General features: G+C 35.3%; 1 protein-coding gene across 1 annotated transcript in view; it reads right to left on the bottom strand.

Annotated features, from left to right (window-relative positions):
• The window catches only part of FMRFa (FMRFamide), a 490984-nt gene extending 476020 nt beyond the window's left edge, over positions 1–14964 (bottom strand). The window contains exon 1 of the mRNA XM_069839987.1: positions 14944–14964. The gene's annotated coding sequence lies outside the window, so the exon portion shown is untranslated. The remainder of the gene's footprint in view (positions 1–14943) is intronic.
• Positions 14965–19335: the final 4371 nt, after the last annotated feature.

Here is a 19335-nt window from a genome sequence, read left to right as displayed (position 1 = left end):
GTAGCATTTCTTTTTTATTATGATTTCGTTGAGATGGGCTCTTGACTCTTTGTAGCGCCTGTTCAGTCTGCTTAGCATTTTCGTGTAACTTTAATGGATGTCTTGGAAATGAAAAGTGCTGTAATTTTAATTATTCTTTTTCTGGTGTGCCCAACAAATATAGAAAGTCGAGAGTAAGATCATTCCAGCATTCAATTCATGTTAAACAGTATAACGTACACAAATTTACAATATGAATAATTAATAGGCCTACTAATATTGGACAACTCTGCAAAGCATAGCCCATATAAAGTGTCTGAGCGCAAGTTGTGTGTTGTGCTCCATCATGAGACTTGCAATGTATAGGCTTACCTGTCTTTAGTGTCAACCCAAAGATAAGTGCACAGCACATAAAATATCTTCACACGCAATTTCTCGTTAACGTCAAATGTGAGCTCTGCTAGACATATTTTCACTCAGGGACACCAAGATTCGAGGGCAGCCGTCGCACAGTGTGCAATTTTCCCGATCTAGGTGGACAAAAATCAAATTTCGACTTGTTTAGTTATGCATAGGTGAACATGAATTCGTGTTCTTTAACATTTGAAGAATGTTGTGAGTAATAGCTTTTACTGATTTATGAGCGACAAACTATATTTAGAAGGGTATAAACTTTGAGTTCTTCCTAACACTTCTCGCTCTGGTTCTGTCGTAAAGAGAGAGGCTTACTTTGTGGGTGAAAAAGAGCGAATTTTTAGTGATTTATTGTGTTCTAAAACATGGAATTTGTTAAAATAGGTACGTTCTTACTAATGTAACTTCAATTACAAGTTTATAAAGTATTTTACTTCTTACAATAGGGTTCAAATATTACAATTGAAAAACTTATGTTTTTAAAGTTCTCCAAATATAATGTGAGTTTAAGTATAGCCGGTCACATCCGGTTACAACAATTCTTTTACCATTTAATACAGTATGATTTAGAGTGTTGAATCCTTGTTTTAAAGTTTGCGCGTTCTTGCGCATTTATCAATAATTAATTTTTTTCAGTGGTGGGGCGTACGATAACTGTTCCACGTTTGGCTTAACAGCAGAAAAGAATCATTGACTAAGGAAGTCTTTAATCACTGTGAGAATGTTTTAGGTCTACAATATTATTCACATGATGTGGAATATCAGTTTAAAAATACATTGAACACATTTTTATCTAACCTTAACAAACGCACAGTGAATCAAAACGCAAATCATTAGCTGGACAAAATTAATAACTTCTCTGCAGTCTAATGCATTGTTATGAAACTTTGTACATGACTTACAGGTGGCACATATGATTTGTATACAAACTCTGATTATGTTTGCACAAGAAAAACTATCCCTTTATAGTGGGTGCATTTAGACAGAATTAATAACTTTTCTCTTATCTAAAAGATTTTATGATACATTGTACCGAAGTTACATGTAGCATATATTTTTGGTGCACAAACTATATTTACGATTCCATAAGTGGAACTACTCCTTTTAAGGATGCATTTAAACTAAATTACTAAATTGACTCGTATCTAACAGATTTTTATGAAACTTTATGCAGAAGTTTCAGGTGGAATATATTTTTGTCTACAAAGTCTGATTATGTTTTATAAGAGGAACTGCCCCTTTATAGTGTGCATTTAGACAAAATTAACAATTTCTCTCCTATATAATATATTTTTATGCAATTTTATACAACTACGAGGCCTACAGGTAGCATACAGATGTAATCAGAATTTGTACACAAAAAATGTATGCTACCTGTAACTCCTGTACAAAGTTTCATAAAATCTGTTATGTAAGAGAGAAGTTAATCTTGTGTAAATGCACTCCCTGTAAAGGGGTACTTCCTCTTTAGGAACTGTAAATATAGTTTATACACAAAAAATATATCCTACCTGTAACTTCCGAACAATTTTTCATAAAAATCTGTTAGATATGAGAGAAATTACTATTTCTGTCTAAAATCACTCCGTATAAAGGGGTAGTTCCTCTTACACAATCGTAATGAGAGTTTGTACACAAAGAATATGTGCTATCTATAAGGTCTGTACAAAGTTTCATAACAATCCGTTGGAATGCAGAGAAGTTATGAATTTTGTCCAGCTAGATTTGCGTTATTGCACACTGTGCGTCGGCAAATTTTTACTCACTATGACATCACTGGACGCAACCAGCAATACATAAGATGTAATAATATCAATCGAGAAGTACAGAGCACTCCGTTCGGATCCCAGTGGCAGACTCTCAACACAAGTATTTGACGTAGACTATAAAATATTGATTTATACAGTAGATAGACAGATTATATATTGTTTCGCCTTCATTTCTGTTGTTCTACAACAACCTAGGAAAATACGTCACAAATTGCCACCTTAATACAACTCGTAAATTTTCATCTGTTAGTCATGATCTTTGTTGAGTACAAGTTTTCGTTCAGAAAACAAGTGGTCCGTTATATATTGAATATAGAGCCAAACATAGCAGCTGTGTAGGATAGCGGCAGGCGACCTATGATAGGAGAGCATTTTAAATGAATCTAAGCCAGCCTGGTGTATTATACGATGGCAACGTTTTATGTTCTCATTTATTTCCAGCTCTTTTAATAACACGTTACTCCAGCTAGTAGACTTTTTTAAAGTTGTATTTCGAGTCCCGTATATTACTACAGATACAAGTTGCTTTATGTTCAGATTCATTTCTTCTATATATTTTCTTCGTGCTTGAATAACTCCTCTCCTGTTGTATTTCCTTCAAGGTAACCCCTTACAGCCTACAGCAGTAAAATTGTGGAAATATTCAACATCTTTTCTCCATTACTGTATCTTGTGCAATAACGAAAATTAGTATGTGTAAAACACTGTCCTTCTGCTATTTGAAAAAAAAAAGTGTTTTTACGGTTTAAAAAAAATTATTTACATTTTTTTTTTTTTTTTTTCAAAATTCAGTTCACTGTGCAGTGATGAAGCGTTTCCCATATAACTCAAAAACTATCCAACATTCTGTGATGAAATTTTTTGTGTATTTATGCACGTCATTTCTACAATATGATGCAATATCACTTCTCTATCTTTGATAGATTGTCTGATAAAAAATAAATTCATTTTAAAAAATGGTCAAATATCAGTATTTTCTATTACCCAAAATAAAAAATTATATTATTCATTACGGAATGTAGTTGAAAGAGCATGATATTGTGAATATGAGGTTCAGCAATAAAATAAAAGAGAGAGAACATGAAAAAGTTGACAAGTTTTTGAGTTATGAGGGAAACGCTTCATCATTGCACAGTGAACTGTCAACATTTTTAATTTTGAAAAAAAAAAACATAAATGTTTTTTTTAAATCCTAAAAGTATTTTGTTTCATGTAGCAGAAGTACAGTGTTTTATATATACCAATTTTCATTATTATACAAGATACAATAATGGAGGAGAAAATGTTGAATATTTCCAAAAATTGTACTGGTGTAAGCTGTACCAAACCCCGTAAGTGCAATGACATCGAGCAAATATTCTTATACAGAGAGATCTTTCGTAGCTCCGCGGGTGAACATTACCAATTCTACTGTATCAATATCTGTGTTTCCACCTAAAGCGAGAGATTAGACCACTGTTTATTCATCTTTGATTTAATTTCTCGTTCAGCGAGTGTTTCAATGTCCCTCGTCCTCCTTTGTATTGTTCGTGTGGATAATTTCAAACTGTTAAAACATCTGATTATTCGGGACAAATATTGTTAGCAACTTAATTTAGACATGTTTTAATGAAGTCTCCTTCGTTATAGCACTTCAATGATTTTGCGATTTCCAAAGGATTAACATAACTTGCATGGAGTTCCCTTTGATTCATAGCTTGTTTCATCATATTTTAGTAACGGAACTGTTATTTGAATTTAGTTTCTTTTATGTTTTAATTGCTTCGTTCCGTCTAGTCATAAGAAAAGAAAATTACGTTTATACTTATATTCTACTGTATACATTTCCGTTTACAATTACATTGGATATGTTCATGCTTACCTATGATCTCGTGATAATCTTATGACGAGCAGTAATGTCGATAGATGTTTGATTTATAAGTGCCTATTAGAATTTTAGAACACAAGAGGCATCTACATTGTCACCGTATGCACAAAAAATACTGTTCCTCTCATTCTCCCTTAAACACACGTTTCCGAACAGACGTTGAAGGTTTGAGAAAGAAGTATCTAAATCTTATCAGGTAACCCGCCACTGATAGATGCGTATGTACTGGAGTTGTAGGTTAGTTGGATGAAAGGGAGGGGATGAAGCAAAGATAGTTTACTGCACTGTCCCTGAAACGTCACTATTGCTAGTGATCACGATGACATTTTTGCCGATCCCTGCTCAAGGAGCTTTCGTAAAAAAATCAAAATTTTCCCATGTCTACCTCCACATAAATATAAAAAATTGAAGTTAAAACTTTTCTTTTTTTTTAGAATTCTAACAATCCTATAATTATAACTTTAACAAATTATATTCACTTCAAGAATTTTCCTACATATTGTTTCGTAACTTCTCTTATCACTGCATAAATTAATAATATTGAAGTGTTAGTGTAGTTAATCTTGTTAGAAATTTAACTTCACCTTGTTCCTGTTTCGCATATAGGTATTGAGCAAACTGAAAATTACTTAATAGTACCACAGTCTAGTATATACAGTCGCGAAGCTCAATACGTAGTAAAATATGCAAACATTAGATAGTTGCTCACCACTAGGATCGCTAATATCGCCTCATTACAGGCAATGCAAAATAGTACCGTCACAGTCTATTGTTTCTAGCACCCTCGAAACTCAAGCTTCGTGACTGTATATAGTAGACTGTGATAGTACTGTATTTGTGAATTTAAAAATGGTGTAGCAGTAATATAATCTTATTACTAATGTAGACAGATCATCATGTTTATTTTCAGTAATACTGTTAATTTTACATATCTAGTATTTCAATTCCATAACTTACTTACATACAAATGGCTTTTAAGGAACCCGCAGTTTCATTGCCGCCCTCACATAGCCCGCCATCGGTCCCTATCCTGTTCAAGATGAATTCAGTCTCTATCATCATATCCCAACTCCCTCAAATCCATTTTAATATTATCCTCCCATCTATGTCTCGGCCTCCCCAAAGGTCTTTTTCCCTCCGACCTCCCAACTAACATTCTATATGCATTTCTGGATTCGCCCATTCGTGCTACATGCCCTGCCCATCTCAATCGTCTGGATTTAATGTTCCTAATTATGTCAGGTGAAGAATACAATGTTTGCAGTTCTACGTTCTTTAACATTCTCCATTCTTCTGTAACTTCATCCCTCTTAGCCCCAAATATTTTCCTAAGAACCTTATTCTCAAACACTCTTAATCTCTGTTCCTCTCTCAAAGTGAGAGTCCAAGTTTCACAACCATATAGAACAATCGGTAATATAACGGTTTATAAATCCTAACTTTAAGATTTTTTGACAGCAGACTAGATGACAAAAGCTTCTCAACCGAATAATAACATCCTTTCGAGATTTACTTCCAAACCAATCGCTTTACTTGTTTCAAGTAAAATTTCCGTATTTCCCCTAATCGTTTGTGGATTTAGGAATACTCTTCTAGTAAAAGAAGTTCTAGGCTTTTGTTCTCAATCATGTGTTAGGCCATCATTGTCAACATTTAACCCCTTGCCTTATGTGCAATTATGGCTGCGATCTGGATGGCGGTCTGCAGAGGAGACTCCAATCCAATGAAGTAACTTTGAAAAAGAAGTACAGTACGAGTCCGTTTATTCTAACCAAGGTGATTTGAACAGTAACCCCTAATTTTTTTTCCAACTACAGCACTGATTAAAACAGCGGATGGAGGAAGACTAAATGTAAATTTTCTATTGCCTTGGTGTAAGAAATATCCTTGGCTAACTGGGAGTTCTTGGTCATATACTCTTTCATCGCATAGGCTATAATTTAAATTGTTTTGCCCGTATTCGGTTGGATTTTTTTTTAGAGGATTATGTATAACTAAATCTGTCTTAAAAATGCCATGAATCATCTAATGTATAAAATGATACAAGGATAGCAGATTTATATTGTATCCTATTCAGTTTAGATACCTTTGCTTCGCCACTGTTAACTTATCCCTTAATGTTAATGCATATGAAACTATTTCCTGTGCAGAATTGTGCATTATTCACTCTTTCTTTGCAAACACATTCTTCCTACGTTAGGCAATTATGTCGAAATACCCTCCTTTACAGTTTATGTTATTTCTTTATTTTTAAAGTTTATATTGGTGTTATAAATAATTGCATATGCAACGCGTTTTTAATGTTTTACGGTCATTGCATTCATCACTACCTAAACATTGTCATGCAGTAAGGTACCGGTACATGTATGTAGTGATCATCACGTGGTTTTAATTTCTATTTTCAAGATAAAAATCATTCAATATCTGTATTGTATATTCTAATGCATTATAGACCCTCCTCACTTTTACAAGTATGCCACTTGAGAAGTCCAGGACCATTTCTCTAGTAATTCGTTCTGGGCCTCTCGCATCTTATATTGGTAAGTAGTAACAAGTGCATTAGAATAAACAGATATCAGATTCTTTTTATGTTGATAGTAGTAGAGCCTATTGTGGCTGCAAACTAAAGTCATGTGTTTATCACTATATCATAGAGAAGCCAGTGAAACAAAAGAAAACTGTGCCTCCTTTGGTAGCCTATAGTTTTCCCGGAAAAATGTCATTCCTTTATATGTGGCTCTGTATTGCAGCACTACAGAAGTGGATCGTTTATTTTATGAACAACAAAGAAGATGTAGCCTATAGGAATAAAATGAGATGATCTCAGATCAGTACAGATTTCCGTGTAAAAATATAGATCTCCATATACAAAACTTAGGCACCCATACGCCCATGGCCCAGTACGGGCGAAATTTTCTCTTCCTCATACATTTCATTAAAAAATTGGAGGCTTCCATACCCATACACCGTATGGCCCCTACGACAGCACTGGCTTAAGGACGATGAACTTCTCAGGCCTTTAATGCTTGTTATATTTTAACGGTATTTGGAGACGTGCGCAATACAAATACTTAAAAGTTTCAGAAACAAAATATTTAAAAAATTAAATTCTAATTGTAATTTTATTTTTATATTACTCCAGCTGAATACTGCATGAAGAAGTGGAAAAATATTCGAGATGCATACTACGGCTCTAAAAGGGAGATGAAGATTTCTAGTGGACAATTAGCCAACAAAAGGAAACCATATAAATATTTTAATTTAATGTCATTCCTCAAAAATGACTACAGAGATGAATCCACTTCAGACAGTAATCTTAATACCAACGAATTGCCTGAGAAATGGTATAGTTTAGATGAAGGGACTGGTGAACTGGTGCCCTTCTGTGAAACAAACGACGAGAGCCCAGTAATTAGTCCGTTCTTCGAAGCTTCTCAGCTACTGGAATGTGCAGCAACTACACCATCTCCAGAACCTGGCACATCGTCAATTTCCACTCCAGCGGAATCTCACATATCTAGGAATACCCCTCACCTCCAAACTCTTCTGGACCGAAGTAGCTAAAGAAACCTGGAGGAAATATAATGCAGCCACCAGAGCAATAAGCTACCTAAGTGGCATCAATCGACCCGGTTGTATAACCGAAACACTCCTCCACCTATACAAAGCATTGGTTAGATCCCTATGCATATATCCCTCCATTTTCCTCGCACAAGCCCCTCCAACGACCCAATTGAAATTTGAAGCACGCGAAAGAAGAATTCTCCGCCAAATCTTCCACCTGCACAGACGCACCAGAAATAACACAGTTTACACTACCACAAAAACAAAGCCACTCTTCACACACCTAAACAACATAAACAGGAAATACACACATTCGGCAGTAAATCGCGTATATACACAACACATCTTCGCAAATCCCCCGAACACAAACAACAGAACAACACTGGAGAAACTCCTCTACAACTACCACCAGCCCCAACCACCAAACTAAAACACACAAACAAAACCACAAACACGTGTTGGAAATTTGAATACTGTCTGAGAGGACACACGACAGCAACAGAGAGGCAGATGAATAAAATAACACCACACCATGAAAGTCTCCATAACGATTCAGACGCTTCTGCCACCGGAAGGGGAAACTCAAAAATGTATGTATGTATGCACAGTGTTCTGCCCAAGAGCAGGTCTTTAACTGCAAACCCAGCATTTCCCTTTCTTGCTTTCCTCTTAATCTCCCCATATAATACTTTAATGCTGTCTATCAACTGATATCTTTTACCCCGAACTCTTGTCCCGTTCACCATTCCTTAAGCATTCCAAATTAACAAATTAGGCCTACACCAAAATAATTAAAACAAAAAAAAATAAAGTAAAAAATAAATTAAAATAAAATAAATAAAAAGCCAATCACCGCACTCACACACCTACTGGCACTTAAGCCAGAAATAGTGTATAAGTATGTAAATATATATTTATTGTTATTTATGTACAATGGCTGGAGAGGGCATCCTGCGCGTATAAGACCCTAAAACGGCCTCTGGCTCAAAGCCAGTAAAGTCAATAAACATCAACATCATCGTCGACATCTGAAAAGTCCAAGTTAAGAAGCCAAAACAAAAGGAACTGCAAACAAGAGAGGTCTCAGCAGTAGAAAGTGCCATTTTAAAGGCTCTTAGTATAGCTAATGACGAAGACCTTTTGTTTTTACAAAGTTTGGCACCGTCATTCAGACGTTTGCCATACTTACGAAAAATGAAATTAAAATTGGACATTGTGAACTTACTTTATGTAGCAGAGGCAGAAACTGTCACAAAATAAATTTGTTGTAGCTTCAGTTTTAAAAAATATATATAAATAGGTGTATATGCTTTTTGCTTTTATTTGTAAATGTTCGTTTTTTGTAGTGTGATATATTTTTATGTTTTCCAAAGAATAATTACATTTCTGAGAACACATTAATTTATTTATTTCTGTTTTGTTGTAGTATTTAGTTCGAACAATCATGGAAACAAGTGAAATCTTGAGATACATTGGGAAGGCGCCACCACTGCCATTCAACTTGACCTGGTCCCAGAAAATAACCCTTAAAACAATCTCTCACTTCTGCAGCATTCCGACTATACACATTGGAGCCCAGTCGACTATTTAACTGACGAATAGCATTGTCGTCTCCAATTTCTTCTCTGCATTGACCTGGAATATATTCACCATTGGCGTCATAGCAATCAGCTGTTCGTGGTGTGCAATAGCGCCTTTCATATGGGCGGATATTATTTTCTTCCTTTAACAGCCAATTGTATAAGCACGCTGTAGCTTTTATTATACTCTTTCCAAGAGGTAAAGAGGCAACAATAGGCCGCTTGAAGATGCGCCATTTGGAGGACAAAATTCCAAATGAATTTTCTATCGTCATTCTTGCTCTATACAAGCGATAGTTATATATAATTTGGTCATTGGGTAAGTATTTTCCTGGATATGGCCTCATAATGTTATTAGTAGTAAGAGGAAATGCCTCATCAGCTATGAATACATGCGGAACCCTGAAATTTGTCCCAGGTAATTGTTTTGATGTCGGTATTGGCAAGTCACCACTTTCTAACATTTTTGCAACTGCATAGTGACGAAAAACACCTCCATCACTCATACTACCAGGGTGGCCAATATCAATAAACAATAAATGGTAGTCAGCCGAGCAGACAGCTAGCAATACAAGACTCAATGTTCCCTTGTAATTATAATAAACAGATCCACTCTTTGGAAAAGCCTATAAAAAAGGAGAATACTTAAATGTAATGGCGTTTCCATATTATCCAAATTATTTTGTCATAAGGGTATATATTACGGTTAGTTTACCTGAAATACACAATGCTTTCCATCCATGGCCCCTATGCAGTTCGGAAAATTGAATTTTTGCCAATATCGTTCTTCCACCTTCTTGAAAGTGTCCTCAGAGAGTTTCCAGAAGGAGATGTCTTTCAATTTATCCCATATTACAGCACATGTTTCTGAAACTATAACGGACATTGTGGAAGGTGCAATACGAAAAGCGTAAGAAAGAGAATGTAGGGAATCCCCTGCAGCCAAGTACCTGAAAGGGAGATACAACCATTAGGAACGTAGGACAACCAATAAGAAATACTAACGAAACAGGTACTTAGAAAGAATAAAAAACTATGATACAGGTAACCGTACTAACCTCAAAGTTACGCTTAGACGCTCTGCTGGAGATATTGCTTCCCGCATTGAATGTTTTTGTATATGAGGGCCAATGATGTGCAGGAGATTATCAAATTGCGAAGGTGTCATTCGCATATAGTTATAATAAGATTCTGTATCAGTTAAGCTCATCTTCGGAATCAGAGTATGATAATCTCCAAATTGTCGTCGATCTTTGAAGATAGGACGAACCCACCAACGGCGAGTACGTCTATTTCGCAATCTTCTTTGTTGGTTTCTTCTTCTCTAAAGATAGAGAGCTAATATTGCCGTAAATTGAAGGCAGGCATTGTTTCGTTTTGGTTCCTGAATGAAGAACACGAACCAGTGATTCAAGTCGCGGAATTGTGAACACTAGTCCGCGACGCGACGCGATACTGCGTTGTCGCGTGTGTCGCGTCATTGTAAACCATCAATTTCATTTTTTTTCTCTTGCATATTGACTCCTGATGTTCTTTATTTTTGTTTTGATACCGGACGGAATAGTATTGGGATGATGAGACTCCAAATTTTTACAAATAAACTCCACCGCATTTTCCCTCCAAATTCATTGTGATAGTCCTTACTTCAGATGTCATGTAAGCATGGACAGTGCTCGTAAAGCTCGATTAATTTCATTAGGTACTTGTTTTTTGTTCCACTCTGACATGATGCTACAAACAGTAGCGGCTCGCCGTAAAAAAAAATAGGTGAAGTGCTGTTCACATACACAAATGCATAAACAGTTTTACCAATATAATGAGTAGGCCTACTATTCGTAAACTGCGTGCAATTTTAATACAGTAGTTCTAGATCACATGCAAACAGGGAAATTAATTTATTTCACAACCCAATTTCTTGCATACCAAGTCAATCCTCCTATCTTTTAAAACAGCAAACCTGTCGATGATGTCTTCATAAAATGTCTGAGTTTAACTGTGAGTGGACAGTATATCTCTATGCAAAGCTTTGGAGCTAATAATGAAAGTCTGTCTTGTGGTGTAGCATTCCGAGTAAAATTTTCAATATTTTCAAACAAAAGCTTCTTTTATCGAAAGAATTTGTTTTAGTTAATTTATACAACTTCTCTATTTTCTTAGCACTTTTCAAAACAAAGAACAAATGGAATTGTACGTTGTTCAGAATTTAAAACATCTTTTTTATCCTCATATTTAAGTCTATAAAACGGCGTTTCTAATTAATTACAAACCGTGTCATTTTCGAGATGGATATTTCGCACTCATTTATCAATATTTTCTATGTACTGGTACCTAAGTATCTGTATAGTAGCACTATATTGTTTAAACATATAATATACGAGTACACTATGATGTAGGATTAACACACTATGGCCTATACACTTATCACTAATATACTCTAAATACATTAAATAATAAATTAATATATACGTACTTACTTACTTACTTACAAATGGCTTTTAAGGAACCCGAAGGTTCATTACCACCCTCACATAAGCCCGCCATCGGTCCCTATCCTGTGCAAGATTAATCCAATCTCTATCATCATATCCCACCTCCCTCAAATCCATTTTAATATCTTCCCATCTACGTCTCGGCCTCCCTAAAGGTCTTTTTCCCTCCGGTCTCCCAACTAACACTCTATATGCATTTCTGGATTCGCCCATACGTGCTACATGCCCTGCCCATCTCAAACGTCTGGATTTAATGTACACAGTATTAAACTACATGTGTACATTTACGTGCGCTTTAAGCTTCCAAATACAAGAGCTGGAACAAAACTGGCAAGCTCATGAGAAGAAATAATACACGCGGCGGAAAATAACTTTTAAACTTTGCGAATGTATGTGGGGTGTATTCCTGATAAAATAACATAGAGCCAGCTAATTTACCGCTGCAGGGGTGGGTGCTTGGACACAAGAAATGAGGATACTATTCTCGAGTCAGGTAGTACATACTGTAAAATTTCACAGCCCTTAAATAATAGCCCCCGGCCTTGGAGACCAGGTTCAACCCTTCTCTATTATTACTACCGTTAGATCTGGAAACTGGTTACTCCACCTACAAGTCTGACAGTTCTCCGTAACTGAAAGACTCAGAAACGCACTTCACTCATACAATCTTTTTTTCAGTGCGTGACGTCACGTTACCATGGAAACCAAGTGCTGTATGAGAATGGGAGCCCAAATAATTTCACCTCTACAGTACTGTAAGTTCCAATAGACACCGCTCGGCGCTCGTAACAGTTGACATTATTCTAGTCAGCGGACGGTTACAGGTACTATTTATACAACTAAACACTATTCATAACGACTGAAAATAAAACTTTTTTTTTGTTTTAGAAATATTGTACTGCTAATAAGTAGAATTAATGATTAATACGAAATAAAATTGTGTTTTACGAGTAAATAGGTGAAGTCGCACTTCACCTACTTCACCTGAATAACCGCCCCTGGCTACAAAGCGCGCGGAAACAGAGAAACAGCTGATTAAAAGTTGTCTGCTACTGCCTTTTCCGAACCACGTTCGTGTCCTGTTGCGTGAATTCGGCTGGCCCACCTACGGAAATCCGTGCGTTTTTTTTAGCAAGACGTAAAGCGCTGCAGCAAGACTGTTCTTTTATTACATTTGCTTCACCGTCGCTGCAGCAGCGCTGCAGCAAGCGTGCAGCAAATCAGAACTTCGCTTTACGAGTTTGCTGCACGATCCATCATGGCGGAATGCATGTTTTGGTCTTTTGCAACGTTTATTATTGTTAAAATCGTCTAGTAATAATAATTCCATGTCATTATCATGGAAGTCGAAACTATTTAACATCTTCGGTTCTTTTAGGGTTAAATTTATTACGGCAGAAATAGAAGCCAATATTAATTGTCCACCATTTTGCAGTCAGTTGACCTACTTACGTTTTTTTCGACACTCATTTTGCTGCAGCAAAGGCATGAAGCGCTTTACTGAAGCGCTTTAAAAAAACGCACGGAATGTCGCACAGAAATAGAAACAGCTTCTATTCAGCAGATGTCGAAAGGGAAGGAACAAAATCCGTACTGCGCATGCGCCCGTGCTATAAGTCGAGTGACATTGAGCAAGTGTAAATAGGGACAAAGTTCCCAAATTACCCAACGAGTTGAGATTACCCATTCATTTATGCACGATTCAGTGATTTTCAGTTACACCGCACGGATATTTATATATGTTGAAATTATATGTTATGTTTACTGCGCCAGTTGGCCCTTTCTGTCTAATTTTAGTCGTCTCCAATGTCCTGCCATTCATATGGAAATTATAGGTTATGTTTAATATATTTAACTTATATTTCTCAATTCGCAATTATACATTATAATTAAGCATAATGTCATGTATGATACTCGCCCATTCAATTTGTCTGTATTTTAATACTACAGTTGAGTACCGGTACTGAATTATTGTATTTATCTAGTACCCGTACCTAAGAGACGAAGTAACACAATCGTACATACTCGTACACTAATTTCATAGAAGTGGTATGGTAAATTTTCTGCCTACAATTAAGGAAGGTAGATGTGCTAAATTAAAATCACAATATAAATTCCTTTTTTTATTAAACCTCAAAATAGCTTCCATTCTAAACTTAAAATGTTGATGCGAAGAGATTATGTTAACATGTAAACTCCTCTTCACATTAAAATAACACAGTTTTGTAATTATTTCTGCAACATATTATGCAACAAGAAGTAAACGGAACTTATGGACACATTACACTAAATAAAACTTAGCAATGATACGCAATAAAGTTATAATAATGTAATATTTCACTGAGCTCCATGCACTGAAATAGAAAACCCGAACATACATTACAACTGGTATAGATCAAAAGGCATCATTTACTGTGCCGTATTTCGCATTGTTGTGAAAAGTTGTGTAAACTGTGAAATGTTCATTATCGATTGTAATAACTGGAAATGGCTAAAATACAATCATTTGAATAATACTATGGGACAAGGTGACGTTTGTAGTACTATAAATATTAAATTGTAAGAAAAAGAGGTCAGAGTTGCCTTCTTCCGAAACATCCAGGAAGGTGAGTTTATAAAATATAATATATATTTTATGAAAATATTATATAAACCTTATGTATTTCATATTTCAATAATGGAAGGAAGGTGTTATTTTTTTTAAAGAACACGATACGAAAGTACAATATCGTCTGCTAGGGAAAGGGACTGTGATGAGGCGATAGTAACGATCCTAGTGGCTAGGAACTATCTATGGATGCATATTTATTAAGTATTGAGCTTCGTGACTTATGTACTACAGTAGATTGTGATGACTGCGTACCCACTTGTCGATTTACCATGTAAAATATTATTAATACAACATATCTCAGATATCACAGTCTTAGTATATACAGTCACGAAGCTTGAGTTGTGAGGTTGCTAGAAACAATAGACTGTGCCGATACTATTTCGCAATATCTGTAATGAGTACCTGTAGTAATGAGACGATATTAGCGATCCTAGTGTTTAGCAACTATCTATGGATGCATATTTACTACTTATTGAGCTTCGTGACTATATACTAGACTGTGTCATATCGCCACAAATCTCACTGCACTGTTGCCAACATGTTGTCCTACAATCTCGCTAACTTTTCAACAAAAAGTAGCTAAATCTCTCCAAAGTTTGTTTAAAAAATCCCCAGAAATGTCGCTAAAATTAATAATAAGTATCACTAAATAAAAATAAGAAAAACATACATATGCGGAGAAAAATATCATTTCCTCGTCGTCACCCTCTTCTGCGGAGTCTGGTTGTATTGTTGACAGCTGTGATGTTGAGGTGGAAGATGTGGGAACAACACTGATTGTGAATACACTGCACTTGATCCAATCTTTGACACTACACTTCTTTCTCGCAAATTGTAACACTTTTTAAACCAGAAAAAACTACAGTCTCATTTACTTCACACGAACTGTCGGCACAAACTCAATTCCCTCGGGTCGGTTCGGAGTGGAAGTCTCCGCGCTGAGGGGAAGAACCAAGATTACAGTAGCTGCAGCTCGCGACTCGTCACGTGTCAATCAAAGTTGCCACCGTTTATAGGTGTTGGAGTAGTAGCATAGAGAGTAGAGATGGGTAAAAATAACTGGAAAGTTTATTTGAAACTGTTTCGATACGAAACAGTTTCGTGATATAACCTGTTCCAACTGTTACGAAGAGAATTACACTGCTCCCGTGATCACTTCTACGTCCCACATGGTTCCAAGAGATAAACGGTTCAATTTCTAAACAGTTTTCCTCTTCTTTGTTGTCTGCAAAGGTCACGTGTAGCGCTATCATTGACCTCCAATCGAAAGTAGATATAATATTATCCATGTTCCACACGGCCTTCGTGCAACAGTAGCCTATGTAGGATCGCGCTATTTAATTATACGAATCAAATTCCCTGATAAATCTGATATTAATTATTAGCTGTCCATTGATGGAGAATATGCTCATGGTGCCCTAACATAGTGTTAATTATTAATATACCGCGAAAAATATCACCGGCTAATGTCATCATTATTAAATTCTCCTAGGGTTAAATGCGTTATTTTTACTAAAATCGATTCATTTTAATTGTAGTTATTTACTGTATACTTAACAGTAAACTACGAAAAATAACTTTCGTCGTCATAATACACTGAACAGCTGATTTAAAAATTATAAACTTGCAAGTTCCTTTAGTCGCACAAAGTATAAAAATGGAGGCTCAGCAATATTTGTAAAAGCCACCAGTAACATATCTCATATTGAGAAAAGACAAACATACTACCTTAACCGAGAAAAGGATTTTGAACACGTAGTAACAGAAATAAAATACTCAAATTATTGTTTCACAGTAGCCTGCATTTATAGATCACCAAGTGGATCTTTGAAAACATTTCTTGAGAATCTTGAAATCCTATTGCACTCGTTAAAAAACAACAATAAACCATTAATTTTATGTGGCGATTTCAATATAGATTTTTCAGAAAACAATAGTGCAGCTTCTGATTTCAGATCACTGATTCATTCATTTAACTTAAAAGAGACTATAGATTCCCCCACACGTATAACTCCTACATCACAGACATGCCTGGATCAAATAGTTATTGATAATGATTTCTACCCATTCTCAGCAGAAAATATAAAAATGGGAATTTCAGACCATAATGCTACATTTTTACATATAAAATTAGAAGCAAATGCTGAACCTAAAGCTAGTAATAAGTCCGTCAGCTATAAAAGATCATTTAATGAGTCAAATATAGAATACTTTAAATCTATGCTCCTAAAAGAAGACTGGTCTGATGTGTTTAACAAAACAGATGTAAATGAAAAATCAGTGGAATTCATTAACACTGTAACACATTATTTCAATATCGCATTTCCAATTAAAAAAATTATTCTTTCAAACAAAATGAATAAATCAAAAAATTGGATAACGAAAGGAATCATAATTTCTTGTAAAAGGAAAAGACAATTGCACAATATATGTCAATATACGAATGATTTAAATCTCAAACTATATTATAAAACATATTGTAACATCCTAAAAAAAGTAATCCAAAAGGCAAAATTAAATTACAATCAGGACTTCATTTTGAGAGCAGAAAATAAAAGTAAAGCAATTTGGGATGTGGTAAAAAGGGAAACCGGGAAAAAATCAGACACAGCAAAAGTCAATATTGAATTATTAAACAATGGCAGCTTAATTAAGAGTCCACATAAATTAGCTGAAGTGTTTAATAACTACTTTGCAAATGTTACGCAAACCTTAGAACCTGCACCAACAAGGAATCCACAGCCAACCCTTCAACTTACAGGGAGTAAAAGTACAATTTTTTTAAAACCAGTAACCACAGAAGAAATTCACAAAATAATGGGAAACCTAAAATGTAGCCTGGCATCTGGAATTGACGAAATCCCAGATGCAGTAATAAAAGCTTGTAATCATCTTCTAGCTCTGCCAATGACAGACATCTGTAATTTATCCTTAGTCACTGGTAAATTTCCAGAGATCTTTAAAGTAGCAAAAGTTTGCCCAATTTTTAAGAAGGGAGTTAAACAAAATATTGAGAACTATAGGCCTATATCCCTATTATCTGGGTTCTCGAAAGTCCTTGAAAAGGTTATGTACAACAGATTAGTCTCATTCCTAGAATATAATAATATACTGTCAAATTCTCAGTTTGGTTTTAGAAAAGGTAAAGGAATCAATAATGCTGTAATATCGTTTATTGAATCAATCCTCAATGCTAAAAACAATAAAGAACAAACCGTTGGACTTTTCCTGGACCTTAGCAAAGCATTTGACATGGTTAATCATGAAATTCTAATCTGGAAACTACAACAATTTGGCATAAGGGGATTAGCAGGGAACTGGTTCATCTCGTACTTAAGCAATAGGGAACAGGTTGTACAAATTGGCTCAGTAAAATCAAAATCCGTTCCTATGCCCCATGGTGTCCCTCAAGGCTCAATTCTTGGTCCAATATTATTTCTCCTATACATAAATGATCTCCCGTTAAATATAACTGAAGGGAAAACTGTCTTATTTGCAGATGACACAAACATAATACTGAGTGATAATAAGGAAGAGAACTTGCAAATGAAAATTAATGCAACATCAACGAAACTAGACAAATGGCTAGCAAATAATAAGCTTAAATTAAATGTAAATAAAACTGTCTATGTATCTTTCAATCAATATCCAACTGACCAGATTCACATAGTTCTTAGTACTACCATAATTAAGGAAGTAGAATGCTCTAAATTTTTAGGTATATGGATAGATTCCAGTCTAACATGGGAAAAGCATATACAACATCTAACTGAGAAGCTGAGTCGCTTATGTTATGCTTTTCGAGTCCTTGCGAAGATATCATCCATAGAACTTTTAATATCAGTCTATTTTGGATATGTTCATTCAATACTATCATATGGCATTATTACTTGGGGATCTTCACCAAAAGTGACACAAGTCCTCAAATTGCAGAAAAGAATACTCAAAATCATTAAAAAAGTTCCTATTCGGACTGAAAGTATAAAAATTTTCAGAGAACTAAAAATCTTACCTGTACCCTGCATATATATTTTAGAAACAGTGTGCTTTATTCATCAAAACATAGATTCCTTTAAAACAAATTCAACATATCATGAGTATAACACCAGAACATCCCAAAACATACATCTGAATTACCACAGGCTTACCAGAAGTCTTAACAGCATATCACATAGAGGCAGCAATTTATATAATAAACTTCCACAGGAAATCAAAGAACTTAACATAAGAAAATTCAAAAAAGAGGTAAAGAACATTTTATTGACACATATGCCATTTTGCACAAATGAATATATAAATTTAAAATTTTAGAATTTAACGTTTCTTGATACTGCCCTTGACCATTTATGTTTCAGGTAACTCACAGTTGAAGAGAAGACAGGGAAAAGCAAAAAGAGAAGATACTAGATAGAACAGTGGAGACTGAAGATCAAGCTTGTCCTATAATATTAAATTGTTAAATTTATTTAGAATTAAGTCTAATTTTGTATTATATTGTATGTTATGTCATTTTTCTTGTGTACTGACGACGCCATGAATGCTTGTAATTCTATTCGGCTAATAAAGATCTAATCTAATCTAATCTATAGAGATTCAAGGGCCTTGAAACATGTTCCCGAAGCAGATAAGAGGTTGAAACAGTTGGAATACTTGGAACAGTTGGCACTGATGTTATACTGTAGACATATTCTTCTGAAACTGTTTCTTTGAAACTGTTATTTTGGAACAGCTTCGTTGATGAAACAGTTACAGTCGAAACTGTTTCTTAAAAAGAACAGTTTATCTCATCTCTAATTGAGAGAGAGAGAAAGAGAGACCTAGGCCGTGAGAATCATTGAATCAGCATCTTTCACCTCTGATCACTGGTCACAAATGTATGAGATCAGGGCTTAACCTACTCAACATGCACCCACGCCTCTAAGAAGTGCATTACTTCAGTTGAATGTTTTAACTGAAAAGATCCGTAGAAAAGTCACTGACCGTCTTTTACAAAATTTGTTGCCGAGACTGATTTAAAATTCCCTAGATTTAGCGACTTATCGCTAAATATGGCAACACTGGC

Source organism: Periplaneta americana, chromosome 11 (genome assembly GCF_040183065.1).
Source record: "Periplaneta americana isolate PAMFEO1 chromosome 11, P.americana_PAMFEO1_priV1, whole genome shotgun sequence".
Taxonomy (NCBI): Eukaryota; Metazoa; Arthropoda; class Insecta; order Blattodea; family Blattidae; genus Periplaneta; species Periplaneta americana.
The sequence above is the reverse complement of the archived record's forward strand: the minus strand, read 5'-3'. Positions and strand labels throughout refer to the sequence as shown.